Here is a 23,341-nt window from a genome sequence, read left to right on the forward strand (position 1 = left end):
AACTGCCTGCGTCTGGATTTCTCACTAGGTGAGAGCAATAAACTCCCATCTCCTTTAAGCCATTATATTTTGGGATTTTCCTGTTACATGCAGCGGAACTTGGTCCCGAACTGACGTACCCATCATGTTTTGCAGGCACCCTGGTGAGTGAGTCGGCCAACACTCGTGAGGGCCTGTGGCATGTGGCACCTTATCAGGCGCAGGAGACGTCTTCTCTCCTGTGAAATGAGCACCAATGAGCAGGTGCTTGTCTCTATGTTTGTATGACTGGCTTTGGAAGGCACTGCCAGACCAGCTCCCGCCCTTCGTCTAACCCCATTTCATACTGACTCTTCTTCTTCTGCAATAGTCTCCAGTCCCACTGGTCAAATTTGGGGGACACCCCTTTCTCCAGGTCACGGTCTTTGTGCTCATTGTTCTTCCTGCTTCACGTTTCTCCCTCCATCTCCGTCTCTCCCCCAACTCTGCAGGGCCTCTCAGGTCTTCCCATAAATGCCGTCGGGTATCTAAGATGAGCCCTTTCACGAGGTGCCTGGGTCACTCAGTCGGTTGAGCGTTCAACTCTTGATTTCAGCTCAAGTCATGATCTCAGGGTGGTGGGAATGAGCCCTGCTTGGACTCTGAGCTCAGTGGAGAGTCTGCTTGAGATCCTCTCTCTCCTTCTACCCACCCCCTGCCCCTGCTAGTGCACACACACTCTCTCACTCAAATACATAAATAAAAAGCATAGAGCAAGCTGTTTCCTGTTTCCATCTGAAGCCTTTTTCAGCTTTATTCACAACACTACCATGATTTGAACTTTTATTATTTTTTTTGGTTTATTGTATTTTTTTTATCAGTTTCTCTCTGTGCATCCAGCTCCCTCCCCACCCACCTCTGATCTGAGGACCACAAGCCCTCTTATAGTCCCCGGAGAGCATCCCACGTGGGGTCAACGTGAAGGACACGCTCAGTAAGTACAGCCCATTCTCATTATGCCTGCAGCCCGTATTTGTGAATTCACCCGCTCACTAAAACGTATCTGTAACCGCCTAAATTGACAGCCACGATACTTTTGCAGATGTGTGCAGAACCGAAAAATGTGAGTCATCTCATATGTATGTTGAGGTCCAACAAGATGAGGCTCGGCCTTCTTGCTTCAGCTCTCCAACAGGTGTCCCTTCTGTGGTCTGCTTAGTGTTTGTTTTGTTTTTGACACCTTTGTGCTTTTCATTGGTGTTTTGTTGTGTAAAATGGCCCACACGCCCGGTGCTGGAGGGTCATCTGGTGATTCCATGTATCAGAAGGCTGTGATGTGCTTATTGAGAAATAAATGTGTCAGAGGAACTTGGTTCAGGTCTGAGTTACAACATTATTGCTGTGAGTTGAATATCAGTGAGCTGCAATGTATATTAAACAAGGTGTCTCTAAGCACAAAACGAGGTTTGTGTATTGATGAGTCAACAAAAATCTCGTGACCAAAGGCTTGCAGGAACCCAGCCCTGTAATTCCCCTAGGAGCCATGGTTCACAGCTCTCTGATTCGATGTTCATGGTGACTTTATAGAACAGTAAGCACGACCACAGGTAACAAGAATGGGTGGTACTTGCTGATGGACATCAATGTTTGTGCGGGGCGTGGCCCACGCAGGGTGCAGGGGGAAGGAGAGGGGACTCTCGGCATCGGGTCAGTGCACGGTCAGGCCAAGTTCATGCTGCGCTCTAGTTGGCAGACCTTGAGGTTGTCTTTTGTGGGAAGAGGGAGGGAGGTTTCTTTAATTCTCCTGGCACCATCCTGTGGAAGGACTGTAGCGAGATGCCCCGGAATCCACAAGGTGCCCCGAGGTGGTGATGTTTTTGGAAAGGGAATTAAGAGCCAGCACCTCTCTCTGCCTGCCTGTGTCAGACAATTACAGAGAAGAAGAATGACAAGGGAAAATGAAAAGGAAATGGGCTGACAGCCTGCAGAGTGGTATTTCAACTCCAACACAAAACATTCAGTAGTAATTATAGAATAACCTTCATTTAAATGCAAATAAGCCTGTAATTAAGATAAGGGACCTACCATTTGCCAGCGTTTTCGTTGTTTCTTTTTATTTTTTAAATTTTTTGGGGGGTGACAATTACGGTTTCTCAGACATTCCCCTGCTTTATTGATGAGTAGTCATTATGTTTATGGATTGTGTTGTGAGTGCAATATTTGGATAACTGCAGAATAGAAATTAGTGTCACTTTCAGCTGCCCCCAGCAAAAGAAAAAAATGTGTACAGTGCATAATGTTGACATAAGCAAAACTTCCTAAGTGGCCTGGCCCCGGACGACATCACATAATGTGCCGTCCCAGATCACCAAGAGCCTGAGACAAATGCACTGAGTCCAGAATTAGAGGAGGAAACAAACGGCTTGCTTGATGACTTTTAGCAGAGCTGCTGAGCCCTTGCAAAGCAGCTACACTTGTACCAGGTGTTTTTTTTCTTGGTTGAAAATGGGCAGGATGAAGGATAGAATTTTTAGCCATTTTCTCAATAGGATCTTGAGAAGGGGAAGACGATGATCTGGCCATGGTCTGTGTATTAGTCTACACCACAGGGCACGTCTCTTAACCTCTTTTGCCAAGTTGATGTTGGGATTACTTCGCTTATCACCTGCTGCTGACTGTGATGGACCTACATCCTGGATTAGGAAAAGTGGGATCCCAAATAAACCAAATGGGCTACCTGCTGCTGGGTAAGCAGCGATTCATTGATTTTTTTTCGACAAATACACCCCGGCCCCAAATATGCTTTTCTTTTTATTCTTTTCTTTCCTTTCTTCCTCCCTCCCTCCCTCCCTCCTTTCCTTCCTTCCTTCCTTCTTTCCTTCCTTCCTTCCTTCCTTCCTTCCTTCCTTCCTTCCTTCCTTCCTTCCTTCCTTCCTTCCTTCCTTTCTCCTTTCTATTAGTGCCAGAACTATTCTAGATGCTTAGGAAATACAGAAGGGAACAAACAGGCATCAATCTGAAATAAACCATCCAAAGCATGCCATGGGTCACTGCCACAGGCACATCTGGCTACTATTTCTGGATGGTGTGACCCAACCACCCAAACCAGTTGTCGCTGCCACTCTTCCTTAACTCATGGACTTATGTGAGGATAGAAATCTTCTTTTCTGCTGGAAAACCTTAGAGGCAGTGTGTTTGAGAGCAGCTGAAAGGTCCAGCAAGTTCAATTTATTCTTTTAATTAGCAAGGGTGTTGCTTTAATAGTTCATTAGCCATCACCTAATTAAAGAAAACTTTTCCCCCTAAATTATACAGAACTCAAACAAGAACTTTCTAAGATGTTCTTTTCCAGAGGTTTGTTAGGCTGTCTAAATGCTATGCTATATTCTTCTGGAAGTAGTTGGATAATTGCCACATTAGATTTTTTTTTCTTTTTTAATTGTGCTTTGAAAGGATACAGTATTTTCCTAGACTTGTGTGCTGAATGGGAAAAGCTTGGGACAGTAAGCGGAACAACAGGAGCAAAGCCAAGTTCAGATGGCAAAGCTAACACGTCTGACTCTGCTCGCGCAAGTGTCTCACCCCCATCCTGACCTGTCCTCTGCCACTTTCCTGCTCAACACCAAGAAGAGTTTACCAAAAATTCTGTGATTTCAATGAACACACCTTGGCCTGAAAGGTGATTCCCTAGCTTTCCTTAGGCTCGCTCTATCTCTATTGAGCGCTATCTGTTGGGCTGGCTATAGATGTTGCCTAGGGAACCTCAGATGCCCTTGATAGAGTTTACACACTGCTACCTAAGACTGAAATGTGTTTGATGGATTAACCGGAGAACTTACAGAACTTTAATGTCTTTTTTTTTTTAAGTGTCTAACTTTGTATTCTCTGGGGTGATTGTTAACTTCAAAAGCCATTTCAAGGTTCAATAAAACTAATGGAGGTGAGATGGGCCTAGTAGAGCATCCTCAGATCCCTGTTCTCCTCGTTCTTTATCACCCACATGATGAGCTTGCTAAGCAGGACTTCAGTAGCCACAGATGATGTACACTCATCCTTCATCTTAACTCAAATGACACCTCCTCCACGGAGCCTTCTCTAGTCTCTCCTAAGAACATTAGAATTAATTAGGTATTCCTTCTCTACATTCTTTGTAAGAGACACCTCCTCCTCTTCACCAAAAAAATAATACCACTTGAGGGTTACCAATAGTTCCTCCATGTGTCTTGAGGTAGGAAATTAGATCCTAAAGTTGTTGGAACTTGCTATTTGGGTAATCACATGCAACTTCAATTCCAAGGTGGGACCTCAGGTGTGTCCTGCCACACAGGGAGGTCAGTGAGCCCCAGTCACATGGCAAAAGGTTGAGAGAAGACGTGACTGTCTATGATCCCTATGGAGAGACTCGTCCATGGATTCCATATATATCATAATTTTATCTTTTTATTTTTTCATCATTTTAAGTATCCTTTTTAATTTTTGCAGTTTATTTCTTACCTGAACTTCGGCACATTTCTAAACCATAACTGTCCTGGGTGAGCAGTGCTTGGAGCCACAGTGGAGGTTATTTACATCTTCACTTTGGATAAAAGGAGATGGAGGAGGGTTGTGGCAGCATTGGGAAGCATCTCTGAGAAATCCGAGGGAATGGGCAGAGAAGACGGGAGCAGTGAATTGGAGAGAAAGCTGATGACCAGCTGTGAAGACAGATCTGTGCGAGGTTTAAGCATTCCCACTTGGGGAAGGGGCTGGATTTCTTGAAGTGATGCAGACAAGGGCTCAGTCTAATAATGGGGTTCTGTAACTTAGCTTCTAAATGAATGAGAAGCTCCACCTGCCCTAGGAGAGGTAGGTTTTTTTTGGGAGGGGGGCAAATTTACTCATTCCTCCTGTTCTCTGGCTTCTTCCAGTTGAAGGGCCCACGTGGAGATCAAAATGCAGCATTAGCTTTGTTACTGGCACATCTAAATTAGAGTATAGAAAAATCCAGTTACCTTAAACTGTGGGACCCGTAGAATCCTCATGTGCATTGGGACCATCAAGTTGCAGCATGATGAAGTAAGGATAAACGTGAAAGACGTTTTCAGATACCTGCGAACAATATTTGGAAGGTTTACTGTGTACATTCAAATTATTGGGAAATGTTCAACTCAGCTAGAGAGTGGTGGTATGGATGTACTTGCCATCCAAGGTCATGGCCCCCCCATTCTATCCTTGGACTCCTGAGGGGTCTGTGGACCCCAGATTAAGTAGTGGTTTCTTGGGAAGACATTTAATGAGCAAGGAAAATATCAACTAACATTTTTTAGAGGTTAGGTAGGCTGCAAAGACTTACATACTTTACCTGCCCCACCAGATGCATCTCCACAGGGACAAAAGTCAATGACAGTGGAGCAAAGTATCTTTTGTGCCCTTGACGCCCTGCCCACCCCCTTGCCCTGTCCCAGGTCCACCCTGACTTGGGTTTTTTTGTTTGTTCGTTGGCTTCACTAGCTCACCATGCTCTGAGCAGCCTCCCACAGCCTGCCTCATTCTGAATTTCATGTCGTTCCTAACCGGGAAAAGCTCATTTAGTTTCCCCTCACTCCCTCCTGAAGGGAAAGCAACACAAGCACACACACACACATACACACACACACAAAAATGATGAGTATCTTTCCAGATGCAGACAGATTCATCTCTTTCCAGGACATTTTATTTTCACGTTGACAGCATGGTACACCTGGTCAGCAATCTCCCCCCAAGGATGGTTCATTAGGGATGGGAAAGGAGCCCCCGCCAGGGTCGCTGTCTCGACCCATCGCCTGCTGCTGTGAGGACCACTGGGAATGGAATACAGTCAGAAAAGCACACAGTTGTTAGGGTGGGCTTTTTATTAATACCTTCTGGATGAACACACTGGAGAAAAAGACCCCTCAATGACTCTGTTGTCACCTTTATCCAATTAGCTGTATTTGGATATGTCAGGGACGATGAATGTCAGCATGAACCGTCAGCCGAGGGCTTACTACATGCAGGGCACTGCACAGGGTTCTGTGTTGGCTGCAGGGAAGAGTGCAATGGTAAATAACAGTCAACATCAGCTTGTCCCCCACCTTCCTCCCACCACAAATACTGTCCTGGTTAATTTTACGTGTCAGTGTGGCTCTGCCATGGTGTCCCGGTGTGTGGCTAAACATTACTCTAGATGTTTCTGTGAAGTTTCTTTTTTCTTTTTTAAATGAGATTAATACTTAAATTGGTGGACTTTGAGTAAATGGATTGCCCCCATAATGTGGGTGGGCCTCATCTAATCAGTTGGAGGCCTGAACAGAACAAAGTCTGACCTCCATGAGCAAGGGGGGACTCCGCCAGCAAATGACTTTCTGGCTGGAACTACGACACCGAATCGCTCCTGGGTCTCCAGCATTTCACCTTCCCTGTAGATTTTGAACTTGCCAGCCTCTATAATCACACAAGCCAATTCCTCAAGATAAATATTTTTCACACACACACTATTTTTAAATTTTTAATTGAAGTATAGTTGACATAAAATATTAAGTTAGTTTCAGGTGTACAGCGTAGTGATTCAACAATTATACACAGTATGGAATCCTCGCCATGATAAGTGTATTACAATATTATTGACTGTATTCGCTATGCTGTGCTTTTTATCCATGTGACTTATTTATTTTGTAACTGGAGGTTGTACCTCTTAATCCCCTTCATCCGTTTCTACCATCCCCCTCATAGCCCTCCCCTTTGGCTACCTCCATACTAAATGAAATAAGCCAGACAGAGAAAGGCAAATACCATATGACTTCACATACACACTATTGATTCTATTTTTCTGGAGAACCCTGACTAATAGAGATATTCTACGTCTTTCTTTTTCGTCTGATTTGTTACTTCTAGGGCACGTCTCCTCTCCAGGGGAAGTTGCCTATGACGAGGTTCTCCTGTAATAACACTGTTCTCTACTTCCTTAGAGACTTGCTGGAGAAATTAATCTATATCTTGAACAACAGGCTAGGTTTCTGCAGGAGCATCTAAACTTATAGAAATCATCTTTGACTTAAGCAAAGTAATAAGCAAATGAGAATGATTATAGAATACTTAATGATTTCCTTTCTTCCAGAATATTTGGGGTAAAGAGTGATTTTTTAAAAAAATCTTACAGTATGTTTGTTATAATCTCTGGCTACAGACAGGGGATAAATCCCCCATATATCTGTTTGGGGTTTAGTAGGAATAGGGTCTTGGGGTGCCTGGATGGCTCAGTTGGTTAAGCGTCTGACTCTTGATTTTGGCTCAGGTCATGATTTCAGGATTGTGAGATCGAGTCCTGTGTGAGGCTTCCTGCTGACAGTGGAGCCTGCTTAAGATTCTCTCTTTTCTTCTGCCCCTCCTCTCCTCCCTGCTCTCTGATTTAAAAAAGAAAAGGAGAAGGAATAGGGTCTAACTGGTAAACAAGCTTTGGTTCTGCTGGTTTCCTGCTGTCTCTTCTCCACCACACTGTCCTCAGTGGGGCTCATCCTAATCCATGACTTCAGTTACCAATGTCATGCTGATGACTGTTATGGCCCAGACCAGCTCTGAGTCCCAGATCTGTGAACCCAATGTATCTTCTCTTCTCTTAGATGTCTCATGGGCCTCTTAGTGTTGACATGTTTAAATCTAAGTGCGTCATTTTTGCTGCAAATTCCAAATCCTATCTTCTTCCTGTATTCTCTGACTCATTAACTATGCTTCTGTTTGCCCACTTGTCTAAACCAGAAACTTGAGCTCATTAATATGGCTTAAATCCACATTTTTCTCCTTCCTTTCTTTTCATTTTTTTTTGGGCACAGTTCTTGATACGTTCAGGACTGGATTATTATGGCTGTCTCTTCCCACGTGGCCACTTTTCTCTTTCATTTTACCCTCCACACTGCTAACCCGATGACCTTTCCAATGTGCAAATAGTTGTATAGATTTTTCGAGTCCTATAAGGCTTTCTATCAATTTAAGGGTAATGTTCAGACCTCTCAGCGTGGTGTATTAGTTATTTATTGATGCATAACAAATAATTCCAAGACTTAGTGATTTATGTTTTTTTTTTAATTTTTATTTATTTATGATAGTCACAGAGAGAGAGAGAGGGGCAGAGACACAGGCAGAGGGAGAAGCAGGTTCCATGCACCGGGAGCCCGACGTGGGATTCGATCCCGGGTCTCCAGGATCGCGCCCTGGGCCAAAGGCAGGCGCCAAACCGCTGCGCCACCCAGGGATCCCAGACTTAGTGATTTAAAGCAACAAATCTTCAGTATGTCACACAGTGCCTGAGTATCAGGAAACTTGGAGTGGCTTAACTGGGTGATTCCAGCTTAAGGTCTCTAATGAAGTTGTAGTTAAGCTGTTGGCCTGGGTTTCTACACACTTACCTGGGGCTGGAAGATCTACTTCCAAGATTATTCACAAGACTATTGGCAGGAGTCTTCAGTTTCTTACCACATGGGTCTTTCCATTGGAAGAGATGTTTCTCCCAAGGTGAGTATCTGAGAGAGAGAGGGGTGGAGGGGGGATGGGAAAGTGGGGGGTGGGAGAAGCTCAAGATGGAAGCCTCAGTCTTTTCTTTTTTTAAATTTTTATTTATTTATGATAGTCACACACACACACACACACACAGAGAGAGAGAGAGAGAGAGAGAGAGAGAGAGAGGCAGAGGCATAGGCAGAGGGAGAAGCAGGCTCCATGCACCGGGAGCCTGATGTGGGATTCGATCCCGGGTCTCCAGGATCACACCTTGGGCCAAAGGCAGGCGCCAAACCGCTGCGCCACCCAGGGATCCTGCCTCAGTCTTTTATAACTTATTTTCAGGTGTGATTTAACATCCCTTTCATCGGATGCTATTGGTCAGACACAACAACCTTGGTAGAATGCAGGAGGGTACTGCACAAATGTCCAGATAGCAGAACATGGTTTCTTGGCAGGGCCATCTTGGAGGCTGACTACCATAGACGGCATTTAGCAACTTTCAAAGATCTTGCTTTTGCATACTTCTCCAGTTTCTTTCCTTATGGGACTATCAGTCTTCATCATCACTATTAACTACTTCCTTGCACTGTGGTCTTTAGTCATACTAGACTCCCAATGCATTGTGTCTTTCAAAACTGTTTACCATTATATGCAATCCCCTCTGCCTAAAGAAATCCTCTTAACTCCCTTTATTTTGCCTGGATGACTGTGTCTTGGCTTTTATTACTTCCTACTGCCAAAGAGCCTCTTGAGACATTCTTTTCCCCCAACTGTAGGTCTTTCTCTTGGCTTTCAGAATTCACATCCACCCCTATCATACTACTTTAAAATCTACCATAGGTATTGGCTTATGTATCTCCTACATTCATCAGTGATATTCCTGAGATCAGAGATGGTGGATTTTTTATAACCCATTTTATTCCCAATGTCTCTCAAAATGCTGAAACATTATAGGAGTTCAGTAAATGCATGGTGAATAAGTGAGTTAGTGAACGCACAGTTTGCCACAGAATATGAGTTGTAGGTTGGAAGGAATATAAGCTCTTTTGTCAAGTTTTATTATATTTCACAATTTTATGGGTCAGGAATATGGGAATGGTCTTCTTGGCATTGAACGAAGTCACTCAGTGGTATTCAGCTAAGGTATGAGCTTGTCCAGAAATTTAAAGGTGGATTCTCTCCCATGACTGGAACCTTATCAGGAGTTTGGCCTCACCAGCGGCTTAGGGGTAGTCAGAGTTCTTGTAGGGCAGCTGAAGGGTCTTTGAGAGAGTTCCAAGAAAACAAGGCAGAAGCTGCAAGTCTCCTGACCTAGCCTTGGAAGCATCACTGACATCGCATTTTATTGGTTCAAGGAAGTCACAGAGCCAGCCCATCTCCAAGGAGAGGAGACTAGAAGGTCACAAGCAGCAGGTGGCATGGATCATTGGGGAGCCAACTTTGCAAATTAGCTCCACGAGTTACAATCACCTCTTGTCATATTTTACCTATGCTAAGTTTCTCTGTTATTATTCTGAAAGTGTAACTCTCAAATGTTTTCATCTGGTTTTTATTCATAAGAAGGAGATAGGAGGGTTTACTGTTATACATTTAGGTCAATATGTAGCTGTATAAAAATCGAATCTATACAACGTTCACCATAAAATACATGTCAACCTTGAAGGATGTCTATACTGGCCCGACAGAGGGCTCCGTTCTTCATACCACAACATTTCAATTGATAATTTGATAAGGAGTCTCAATGTAGGGGTATCTCTTTCCTAGGGGTGTTTTTGGGGTGCACAGGGCTATTTTTGATTGTCACAAAGACAATGGAATGTTGTCACTAATATTTAATTGCAGTCTGTGATATATGAAACTGTCCCATAGAGCAAAGAATTATCCTGTCCAAAATTTCATTGGAACTCCTGTTGAGAAACACTGAATACATAAAGATAAGCCTCCCATATTTGCTAATGTCATGACCTAATATGATTATGATAGGAGAGTATTGGCTCAATAGCAGATTATACGGGAAAAGAAAACATAGAGATTTTAGTTAGATGTAAGCTTAATAAGAGCCAATACCATGATGTGTTTGCCAAAAATTACTGTTATCTTAAGCTATATTTAATAGAGATTTCAGTCCAGAACACAAAAAGCTATATTGATAGAAATTTCAGGCCGCTATATATCAGACGGAGCACTCTTGGAGTTTTATGGTTTCTTCTGGGAACCTGGTTTTAAGAGTGGTATAGGTAAATCAAAGGATGGCCACCAGGAGGACGAAGAGTCCAGAAGCCGGGCTTTATGAGTAGGAAACATGATAACTATCTTCAAGTATTTGAAATACTCTGTGGAAGAATGATTAGACATATTCTTTGAGATTCTAGACAGCAGAATTAGGAGAAATGAGGCAAGGCTTTTGTAATAATTAACACAGTTTGTCACAAAATGGGGTGTTATGCCTTGTGGGATAATTAACCCTGGTTGAGCATCCCCGTAGAAAGTGGACTGCTGTAGCCCATGAGGTGATTTTAAATGAGCTGAGTATTATGGAAGGGACTCCTGTATGGAGTGGTACCCCGAAGTCATCTTCCATTATTATTATTATTATTATTACCATTATTGTTTTAGGATTCCTAGACTCATATTCATGGAGTACTTGTAGACATCCTTCCTACATTTATAGTAATGCCTCAGCTCTTTATGCCTTTCTCTGGCTTGGTAACTGCAAATCAGTCCCTTAAGCTATTTGAACTTGCATTTCTTCAATCATAAAGCAGGAAATCATCATGCCCAATGTATTTTCCTAATTGGGTAGCTACGATCATCAAATTACATAATAGTTTTAAACTGTGAAGTGTCTGAAAATACAAGAATATTTTGTTGTCCACAAAAGCTGTGGACAGTTGCTCTGACTCTCCTATGTCCAAGATAAATGATTTAACAGTCTTTTTGAAGGCCATCCAAATGACTTGTAATTGTTCTCCTTTTTTTTGATAAGGTGTGAAGGTCTCTAATAGCTGTCAACAACGTGTCATGTGGAGTGATTTAAGTAGCACTTACTGTTCTCGTATTGGCTGGCCTTTATTTGGTCCAAAATAGAGTACAAGTTCTGAACAAGGGAAGAGACAAGAAAGGGTGAAGGGGAGCGAGGCTGGATAAGCTTTTACTTAACTGATGTTTATTTGAGGGGAAATGCCGTCATCATTGTCTTCAGAAAACAAATGTATATTGGCATCTACTCTCTTTGAGATGGCTCCATAGTTAATGAAACTGTCCAAATATCCCGGTTTGATACGAGCGTTCAATCACAAAAATTCAACTGAGTAAATTTAAAGATCAAATCGGCTTTATTCAGTGATTCATGAATTGGGCAGCATCCCATCTAGCAAATAGGAAGGCGCTCCATGGAGCTGCAGAAAAGGAAAGCGTTTCAAGGCAGAGGGGGAGGGGATAAAAGGAAACCTTTAGCAAAGAATGCATCCTTGCAGGCAAGGTTGCCCTCCTGTGAGGTCTATGAGCTGTCTACTTCCTAGTGCTGACCAGGAAATTCCAGGTTGCCTGGATACAGGTCACATTTCTGGGAGACACTGAAGCTGCCCTGAGGTCAGATATTAGATCTTGGTGGCGTTTAGGATAAGCGACTCCATTTTGGGGCTGCTTTCTCTTTTCTAACACAAAAAATTGTCGAAAGGAAAAAGAACATTTTGTCTTAAGCTAACTTTTGTTGTTTTTTTTAAGACCTACAAGTTGGCCAAATCATCTTCAACCTTCTAAATTCTAAGAAGGAAAACCAAGTTATTGTTCATTTAATGTTTAATTAAATTTATTGTAGCTGGTATGCTGGTTTTAGGTTGAATTTATGATATGCTAATGTTAGAGTTTTATGTGTTCTATGTACACTTTATAGCACATTGGGGTCTCTTGTATAATCAGCATGTACAATACACTTATGCCCATTTTATGTGAGTTGGAGCACAGTTTTACTATTTTAAATGATTATAGAAGTTTATTGTTATATTTCTCCCCTTATATCATATTGTTAGTGATATCTATGATTTATTCGATGCCAAATTCTTAATGTGGAACACAATTCCCAATTACAGCAATCTTCCTACAGGGAAAATGGTATTTGGTTGGTAGCAATCCACTTCAGTATGAGATTTCTAGGAACGCAGTGACAAAATGAGGCAACTGTATCCACTTTTCACTGGAGGTAAAATATCTGCTTATTCATTTGTTTTCTAAAGGTAAAGAGGATATTTCCTAACAGTGGAACCAGAAACAAGCCCCGCGGAAGTGAAAGTGATTGTTGATGCCTCTGTAGACTGACCAGTGGTCTTCACTGACAGCCCGTGTAGACTCATTCCTCCCTCCACACCTCTGCAAGTGTTCCCATATCAAATAATGCTCCAGAAGGGACTTTTCAAGAACATCTTGTCCAAGTCCCACTCTGCACAAACAAAAAATGCTGAGATGTGGAGTGCTCACTGAAGTGATTTGCCCTTGGCTGTAGAGCCTGTGAAAGTCAGTGCCACACTTGAATCCAGACCTTTTAAATTCAAGCCCAGAGAAATGAACTGGGGGGTGGAAGGGGAGGTGGGCAGGGGGTGGGGGTGACTGGGTGATGGGCACTGAGGGGGGCACTTGATGGAATGAGCACTGGGTGTTATTCAATATATGTTGGCAAATTGAACACCAATAAAAAATAAATTTATAAAAAAAATAAGTCTAAAAAAAATAAATAAATTCAAGCCCAGAGCCCAGGTGTTTTTTGTTTGTTTGTTTGCAATTCATTTGTTCATTGCAATTTGCAATGCAATTTTTCCTTACTATTGCAGTGCCATTGTAGGGATGCAAGTAGGAGGTCTCATTGTTTACCTGATACCAGGTCTCTGCTAGGGAAATGCCCCCTCTCTCATTTCTTCTTTCTGGGTGTTCCCATCATAATCAATAGTCTCCCGGTGCATCCAGGAAAGTCTGGGAAGTTCCAAAACCTTTGGAAAAAAAAAAAAAAGGAAAATACCTTTTGAGGTGCCAGAGCAAATCAATGTGACTGATGTACTCCTCTCCAAGGTATGCCCCTTGTGATGATTGCCCCTCATTCTCTGACCCTTCTGGGCCCAAGGCATCCCATACCCAGATTAACTGATTCCTGTACACTTATTTATGTGCCGTCAGCCAATATCCTTCAGCAACAGCAGCAGCAACCTTGATTTGTTTTCCCCTTTTACAGCTCTGTTGCTGGAAAAGGTGGATGGAACATTTAATTTGGCATTAAATTCTATTCTGGGGCATCGTCCCCTGTGGCAAAGGTGATGTGGATGGTTTGCATTTATGATTTTGCTCAGTTCAACTCATTTTTTATGCCCAGAGAAGAGTTTCTGCTCAAGCTTTTCTTGCTTCTCTTGCAGTTTTATTTCTGATTTCATATAGACGATTTCATAGAGTGAAACAGTCTGCTTTCCCTTTGTATTCAGACTACCATTTTTCCATTAGAAGTGTTGGCAACAACCTTGTTTCTGCATATACGTGCAGAAGAGATTGCGCATTTGAATTCTGAGTGTAGCTCTATTCTTGAGGGATGTGGTCTGTGTCAGGGGCAGACATGACAGGGAGCCAATGTGCATGCCAAGGAAAGGGATTCATCTCGGCTCTTCCTCTGCCTTTTGCATTTTTGCCTCTGATTTCATGGTGGCTGGTACAGTGGAGGGTCTAATTCTTTTCCCCTCCTTTATCCTTGAATCACCTTCAGCAGAGCCGACAACCAACCTGCTCTGCGTATTAGTGTGTGAAAGCCCGAATGTGCTGGAAACTGCTCTCGGTTTTCCCAAGGTGAGATCTCTTCAAGCCTCATGGCTTTGCTGAGTGGCCCCTGGCCCCCTGGCCTGCCCGCAGTCCCCATCTTAAGACCCCGCAGCATCCCTAATTGGTGATCTCTCTGCTCGGTAGCACCCTCTGTTTTGATTTCTTTGCAAGGTGGCCCTCTTTCCTCAGCACAGGATCCCCAATTCTTTTCTCCACAAACAGTAAAAACATTTGTCCCCAGGGTCCTCCCCCCGCCCCAGCACTGACCACATCATCCTTTCCCTGGCCTCTCTCTCTTCCTTCACACGCATCCTTGGCCAGGAACAGCCCGTGTGTGGAGACAAGCATCCCAGGGGCAGAAAACCAAACGGAGGTGAAGTGAGAGGCTGAGGCAGGGGAGGCTTCTGGAAAGAAAGACGGGGGCCTTGCCCCCCACCTCTCACCCCTTCGAGGGTTTCCTGATCACTGACTTTTTTTTTTTGAGGTTGATACTAGCAGAGCCTTTTGTTTCTGATGAAGCCTTTGTTCCCTACGTTTGTAAGAGAAAGGGAATACAAAAGGGTAGAAAAACACCGCTAACTGGCAAAACCTACACAGAGCCTGAGGCTTTTGAAGACAAAAAGAATTGCACAAAATAAATTGCAAAAGTGAAAGAAGGAAAAAACCCCCACGATGTTTGGGTATGCTTGGCCTATTTCTGCAATTGCACTGTTAATATGTGTATATATTTTCCTCCTAACAGTCGCCCAGGACGGTCCTGACCCGGGGGCCAGGCGGGCCTCCAGCTCGCCCGCTGCAGCCCTCCCCGCCCGGGACACTGCTCGGGGTTCCAGCATCGGACGCTAGATGGAGCCCTTGCTATGCACAACCCCTGCCCCAGGGGCCCGGGGTCGCCGGCCAAGCCCTGAGCTGGAGGGCAGCATTTTTTAAGAGTGGTACTTGGTGAGGACAATCCATCTCTCTTCCAGTTAGGCCAGAAGCCCAGCTGCTCTTGCAGGTGCTCAAAAAATCCTCAGTATGTGGATTCAGACGTAGTATCTTTAAACACACGCACGCACATTACCTCTACCAGCTATTTGTTGGAGCCCTGGACACGGCCCACAGGCAGCCTGGGCCCTCCAGGCTTCCCCGCAGGAGCTGGAAGCTCCCCAGTTTTGGGGTGAGGCTCTCTGGCTTCATGAACACGCAGCTTCAATATAATTAGCTGTCTAATTGCTCGCCTACACTGAGCCCATGTGTGTGTTACTAATTATGATTTATTTAAAAACCCTCTGTTTGCCATTCTTTGTTCTCTATTTCCTCCCTATTGAAGGGCCAAGGGAGGGATTTGATTTGCAAACTGTTCTGAGCGGTAGGCTTTACTTTCTTCTGCAATATCTGCACTTCTCCTCCCAGTTTCAGAGTCTAGGCAGCTTCTTGTACCTAATTCCCAGTGTGCCCATCGGCCACTCGCCACCCCTCTGCCCCACAATGGTGGGTATGAAGACGGGTGTAACTACCCTATCAAATGTCACCTTAACACACCTGCCCACCCCCGAATCTGTATTTCTGACATAGTTAACCACACCTGAGCTTCACACACACCCACATCTGCAGGTGTTTGCTGGGCTTCTCCCCGATTCCCTCATGACCAGTTCCTACTCAACATGCGCAAGACTGGATTCCAAAGCTTGGGCTGCACCTGTTCTCCCTTTATACCTCATCTTGTCCTTGCTCTCCCTCCTCCCTGTTTCTATCTTTGAGTCTGAGTAATACGACTTCCTCTTGTCTCTCTACCCATCCTGTGTTCTCTGCCCCCCCGCAACCCGTTCTTACCGGGAGCACTGTGATGGAGCCCTGGGTCCAGTCCTGAGACCCCCCCTCCAGCCCGCCTAACCCACAACCTGGCTGGCTGGCCTTCCTCCTGCACCACGCGGTCAGGTCCCTCAGAAGCACCCCCCAAACTGCTAGCCCATCTTAGCAGCACTTTCCCGGGGTGCTCCCTGCCCTACCCCTTCGCAGCCTCATCTCTTGGGGCTCCTCCCACATCGAATGCTCCAGCCTCACGCAGTTGCTGCAGCTCCCTCAGGCCAGGCGGCCTTACTTATCCTCCTGCCCACGGAGACATTTCTGCTCCTTGACTGAATACACCCCATTTTCTTCATCCGTCTCTGCTTGAGCCCTGCCTGGCCCCAGGTCCAGGGGATACCACAGTCTCGGGCACTTTGTGTCACAGCAGCTGACTCTCTTTGTCCTCCCCCTCCAGACTGCAAGCTCCGTGAGGCCCCGGGCCTGGGCCGTTCAACCCCACGGGGATCCCCAGTGCCTTGCACAGCACCTCGTAGCGACTCCCTGAGTGCTTCGTGAACCGACAGAAAGCACAACTCGCATTAGCACTGTGATGCGGTGGTGCTAATGAAATGCCAGCTGGCATTTGTATTTGTGTGTGTGTGTGTGTGAGAGAGAGAGAGAGAGAGAGAGAGGGACAGAGACAGAACATGAGGAATTCTGGGGTACACAGCAGGTCCTCATTCTCTCTCTTTTAGTTAATTATTATCTAAATGAGAACCCACAGGGCACATAGCATTTTGCTTGCAGCCTGGGGGAGGCTAGCCACAAAGTGAAATACTCAGAAAGTACACGGACCTCACTTACAACAGATACGTGCCCCGAAGGTGAGAAGAGCATTTGATAAAGACCTGCAGGTGCAAGGACTGCTAATCGGAGACTAGGACTCAGAGCCTTGGATTCCAGACAGACCTTGACTAGTTAGTTACCCTCATGTAGGTTCTTATCAGTGACAAAGAGGTGCGGCAGGGAACAGAGATGCTCCTGGAGGTTATGTTTTAGCTCTGAAATGGTCAAAGTTAAGACCCGGACGTGGCTGCAGTACTTCTTGAGCGTGGTGGGCGTGGAGAAGTGGAAAAGGCACTGCCCAGGCCCCCGAACACACAGCCCAGCTCAGGGGCATGGCCCTGGCGGCGAGCCTTGCTCTCAGCCCCTTTAGACTCTGTCTCGACCCCGCAGAGGGCTGGCTGCCTCACCACAGTCATGCCTTCCCAGAGCGGCCACATCTGGTGACAGAGCCCGGTGGCCGTGGAGAGGCCCAGCCACCGCAGCCTCACAAGGACAACCCTGACGGACAGATGTCACTCCGGAGCTCCCTGCAGCTTTGCTGAGGCTTTGAAGGGTCTGCATCCCAGCTGGACTTCTCTCTTTGCAACCCTGTTTTTCCTTTATTTTTATAGATGTTGACTACCAACGGATATAAAATACCTCAAATTTCATTTCTGAGTCTGTTTTAGAGAATCCAGCCTAGAATGGGATTAACCCAGGATGGTAGTTAGTAGATGTAGTTTGTGGTGAGATTTAGAGCTGGTTCACTCACTCCTTGGCTGGCGAAGTGAGGCAGGGGGCCTAAAGAGAGCCTCGGGAACAAAGTGGGAGCCCAATGGTTACCATTCACTGGGAACCTACTAGCAGAAGGGAACGTGCTAATGGGGAAAATACATCAGGTGTTTGAAAGGTGTGGAGAAAATATTAGCTATAAGGATAACAGGATTGGATGGCTATTGCTAAGGGTTATTGACGCTTCACAGAATGAAAATAAACAGCTGAGAGCAACAGGCAATTGAAAGCCAGGTGTGAAAGCCAGAGGGCGTCTTTGGTTGCATACAAAAATTCTCAAGCGGGTGGGCTCGAAAGCAGAGGACTAAGCCCAGGAATCTGAGGGAGAGCAGCTGAGCTCTAATTACTGAGTTGACAACCCAACCAAAGCAGTTCTGTTTCATCTTGGGAAGAGCCCTGGGTATTAATACCTGGGATCCTGACTGGCTGACCTGGAGTAACAAAGATAGGAAGACCGGAAACTGGGAGGGCTAGGGCAGGAGCAAGAAGGTGGGCATATGGAAGTGAGTGCCAGGTGTGGGATCTTTGTACCACATGTCAATGCCTTCCAAAGATTAATCCCCAGGGAAGAGGCACATAACAACCTGCAAGACAAAATGGCAAGTTGATATTAGCCTCGGGCGTATGGATGAAGTGGTCTTGGTGGCAAGGATGGAGATGGTGCATGGGCCCAACGACGTGGACTCCCACTTGCCAACACTAATTTTTGCCATTGCTGAGTGTTCGATCTGCCAGCAACAGAGAATGATGGCACAATTCCTTAAGGAGACCAACTGGGCATTTGAGGATAAGTTTGCCACCATCCTAGTTCTTCTGGCTTCCATAACAAAAATACCATAGATTGGCTTATAAACAACAGAAATTTATTTCTCAGAGTTCTGGAGGCTGGGAAGTCCAAGATCAAAGTGCCAACAGATTTAGTGTCTGGTGAGAGCCTGTTTCCCGGTTCACAGATGCCTCTCTTCTTGCTGTGTCCTCACATGGCTGATGCAGGAAAGGAACTCTCTGGGGTGTCTTCTATAATTGCACTGCTCCCATTCATGAGTGCTCCACTCTTATGATCTAAGCATCTCCCAAAGGCCTCACTTCCTAATACCATCTCATAGGATGTTAGGGTTTCAACATAAACAATTTTGGAGGGGGGGGGGGATATAAATATTTAGTCCATTGCAGCCATTTTTCTATCCTGAAAAGGCCTGGGTTTAATTTTCATAGGAATACACACATAGTTTAGGCATGGGTTTACCTTTCTGGTCCACTGATCTCAGCAAGCACTGTCAGCAGAGAGCATATGAAGAGTTTGACCCATTAACTCTGATTGCCACATTTCATTGTGCCAGAGCAGGAAACCCAGTTACAGCAAGAAAAAAAATGTATGGAGTGGTCCCATGACCCTGGGATCCATTAGACATATCACATTCCACACTATCCAGATTCTGTTGAACTGATAGAGCATTGGAATGGTTGCTAAGGCATAGACGGAGCATTAGTTTGGAGGCAACATTATATAAGGATGGGGTGCCATCCTATGGGTTGCATTATAGTCACTGAATCAAAAATCTTTACATGGCACTGTGTCCCCAACAGAAAAATAAAACAAAATGAAGCAAAACAAACACATGATCCCAGGAAGCAAAGACTGGAAGCAGGGCTGAACCCACTAGGACAACCCTAAAGCCTGCTGGGGAATTTGTACAACTCTAGGCTCTGTAGGGTTAAAGGTCCCAGTTTCCTGAGGGATACACTTTGACCAGGAACATAGCAAGATTTCCACTGAGTTGTATGCCATGGCTTTGCCCTTGGCAATTTGGGCATTCGTATCCATAGATGAATGGACAAGAAGAGGAGTCAACAAGTTTGGATAACTGATCCCAATAATCAGCATTGGGTGGAGCAGTAGGACACGATGGGACCAGAGAACAATATATGAGACATTTCTTGGGATGGCCTCGTGTAACTGTGACTGTAAGTGGGCAGGTCTAGCAATCCAGCCCTGAGAATGGCATGGTGACCGGAGGCTCAGGATCCTCTTGGATTAGAGGCATTCAGCTAGTTAAACCACGGTGGGCAGCACAGGGGGATGCATCATCCAGATCCCCTTTGGGGTAGACTTGTTGTCCAGATGTGAGACAGGCATTTTCCTGCCCTCAGCTTCCCGGGGTGTAGCTCAGCTGAGGGGGTGGCCTCACTGAGGTCATACCTTTCTGAGGCAATGTATGTTTAGTGCCTGAGCCAGATGGGCCTAGAGGCCTGGCATTGGGCCCAACACAAGGTAACCATGAAGAGCATGACTTGCTTCAAGCTCCCAGCCGGGTTGGGTTGGCTGAGCTTGTTGGTCTCTATGACAGTTCCTCTTTGTCCTCTGCTCAGTCCTGCTTCTTCCCCTTTCTTTCAATTATTGATCCCCAGTGGACATCTTGCACCCCAAACTCTGTCTCACAATCTGCTCCCAGAGCACCCGACCTGTGGTGCTTGTGCATTAGCACGAGTCTTACTGCTTCTGGTTCAAATGCTTCCAGGTGCTTATGTTTAGCCTCTACTGGTCAGTATTGAGATTCTGAAGCTAAAGATAGCCTGAGTTCTTCCTGGTAGGCCTCTTCTTCAGTTCCAGCTCAGTTCTGAGATGTACTGTCTAGAAAGCCTGAGTGGAAAATGTGCTATCTTTAGTTTCAAAAATGAAAACCCTCCATTAATCTTAACCACACATCTGATTCTTGGCCATAAACCCATCTTTTCTCATAGATTCACTATGATCCTTTCATGGAATTGAAATTCAATTCAGCGAAGGGAGCTTTAATCTAATGTTTCTGTGATTGGAGCAGAAAACAGGAGAGAAACTTGTGTTCAGGGCCAGGTGGATAGGAAGTCAACAACTTGGTTGGCAGAAAAGGATAAAAACTCATGTTTGAAAATAGTAGTTTTCAGAGAACCACAATAGTAACTGCAGTGGACCCGGTCAATGGGATGTCCTCGATCCATTGGACCGTGGCTGCTGCCCTTTCCCTAAGGCCTTCACCACTTTTCCTGAGGCACTGTCTTGTCCAGAAGTGACTGGGGCAGGCCTGGTGGCACAGCACAGAACAGAGACTAGTGAAAGGTGGGCGATGCCAAGGAGACAGGAGAGAAAATGTCTGTTTTTTTCTTCCTAATAGCTTATTCTTAAACATGGTGGTTCTGTGTGGCCACCCTGGAGATGACCACTCGGATGAAAAATAAGTGACGCCTTCTTGTGGAGCTGTGATCGTCTTGTTAACATGGGCACTTGGACCTTGTATTTGCATTCCCTGCTTCCCTGCTTCTCCTCCCTTTCCCCTCATTTTGTTTTCTGGAATTTTTTTTAAAGATTTATTTATTTATTTATGATAAACATAGAAAGAGAGAGAGAGAGGCAGAGACACAGGAGGAGGGAGAAGCAGGCTCCATACTGGGAGCCCAACGTGGGACTCCATCCGGGACTCCAGGATCGCGGCCTGGGCCAAAGGCAGGCACTAAACTGCTGAGCCACCCAGGGATTCCCTGTTTCCTGGAATTTTAACCACCTCCTTTCCCCCTGTTAAGGGTTATTACATGAGCTTTGCCCCAAGATCTGTTTCCATGGGGAGCATTTCCAGGGCAAATAGCTGCTAATTACTGAGTTCTTGCTGAATGTGACACTGTCCTTAGTGCTATATAGGTAAGAACTCCTTTCTTCTCCACAATAACACGATGAAGTAGATACTACTATCTTCTTCTTCTTTTTTTTTTTTTTTTGATACTATTATCTTCATTGTACAGATGAAAAAAGTGAAACACAGAGAGTTTAGGTGACTGGCCCATGCTGGTGAATCCAAGTTGCTGAATTTGTGTTCTCACCTCCTGAAGAATGGCCACCACGAGAGCATCAGCTAAGATCTTCACGTTTCAAATATCACATGAGCTGGCACCTTTAGAAAGTCTTCCCTAATGAATAAAGGAGAAGTATTCTTTCTGAAATGAAATTCTTCTAACACTTTCTGCATTGAAGCACCTTCATTTACTCGAGCATCTGTTCTTGTTGCAGACTGTGTTCTGAAAATGAATATATTCATAGATTTGTTTTTGTGGTTGTCGTCGTTATTGTTCTTGTAATTTTCTTGTTGGTTGCCAGTTCTGTCTGTTGAGGAATGTTCTCAAGATAGCAAGGGCCTTTCTCTTCTCTTCCCCTAAGTATACAATGTTGACCAGGTTTCAATAAGCACTGCTGTCCACTCAAGTTCTAATTCAAACCATCAAAAAGGAGCATATGGTGGCTCTGTGGCCTTGCGTGAAATATTGAAGGAAAAGTGATCCCAGTGAGCAGAAACTTGGAGTTTGCCAGAAATGCAGGGATTGCTGCCCTGGATCTATGGACCTTCAACATCTGGCTCCCATGGGAATCCATGGGCACACCAGAATATCCTGGAATATGTGAAAATTTGTGAGTAGGTCAGCATCTACATTTGGGGGTATGGGGCTAAGGGAGGATATACATATTTCATCAGATTATCAAAAATGTTGCTATTATGGAAAAGCTAAATTTTAAATCTTGGTATCACTACTTTCCATGTGATCTTGTGGAAACCATTTGACAATTGGGTCTCAGTTTCCTCACGGAAGTGGGCTACTAGTCCTGCCTAATGCCCAAGATTATTGTAATGATGAGATAAGATGAAAAATGTGTATAGGGGTACTTGTCCTCTCTAAAGCACCTTGCCAGGGTGGGATAGGAAGGATAAGTAGTCATTCCCATCCGCTGAAACAGATATTATAGAGTATGAATATGGAAGACTCTAACAGTAATTAAGTTCACGTCTTAGGTTTGGTTCATCCAGAAGTTGACTTTGAGCAAAGGATATGAGTATAAATAGTTTATTTGGGATGTGATGTCAGGATGTATTGGCAGAAGAGTGTTTGAGTGAGACAGGGAAGGAGGGAAGGTAACCCAAACAGCGTGTGATAATGAGCAGATTGCCTCTGTGAGCAGCTGGGACTCAGTGCCAGCGTGTAGAACATGCCTGGGTTGTCTTCCTGAGGGTTGTCTTCCCTGAGGGCCAAGCATGGTCGTGCAACCAGAGAAACCTCTCAGGTAGAGTTGCAGGCGGTTGCACGAGGAGGCCACCTACATGTACCAGACTCTAAGTGCCAAGAGCAAAAATGAGAGGGGCACAGGCAGTGTCGGCTACAGCAAATTGTGAGCTAGACACAGTCACATGCATTATCCATGGATATGGATTCTTAAATTCTAAGTCAGTGGTTCTCAAACACAGCTTTCTGCTAAAATCGCCCAGGATGCTGAAAAAAAAAAATTCAGAGTTTCAGGACTCAAATTTGAGAAATTTAGATTCAGTATGTCTAGGGCAAGGTCTGATAATTGACATTTTTCAAAGGCTCTCCAGATAATTCTAATGGTCAGTCAGTTTGGGAAACAGGGCACTTAAAAACCCATTTGATACAGGTATAATTTGCTCCATTTTGAAGATAAGAGAACTGAGACCTGATATATTAGGTATTTTCTATATTCTCCCTAGATTGTGGTGGAAGCAGAATTCCAACCCAGTGCCCATATCTTTATCTCTGCGTCCCACTGCCTCAGGGACTTGCTTCTTGTTCAGACACCACATCTCTTGAACCTCCAGAGAAAGGGAGAGTTGTATCTGATGAGATATGGAATCCCAAGTCTGCCCCCATCGAAGGCATCTGTATTATGGACCAA

Source organism: Canis lupus, chromosome 3 (assembly GCF_048164855.1).
Source record: "Canis lupus baileyi chromosome 3, mCanLup2.hap1, whole genome shotgun sequence".
NCBI lineage: Eukaryota > Metazoa > Chordata > Mammalia > Carnivora > Canidae > Canis > Canis lupus.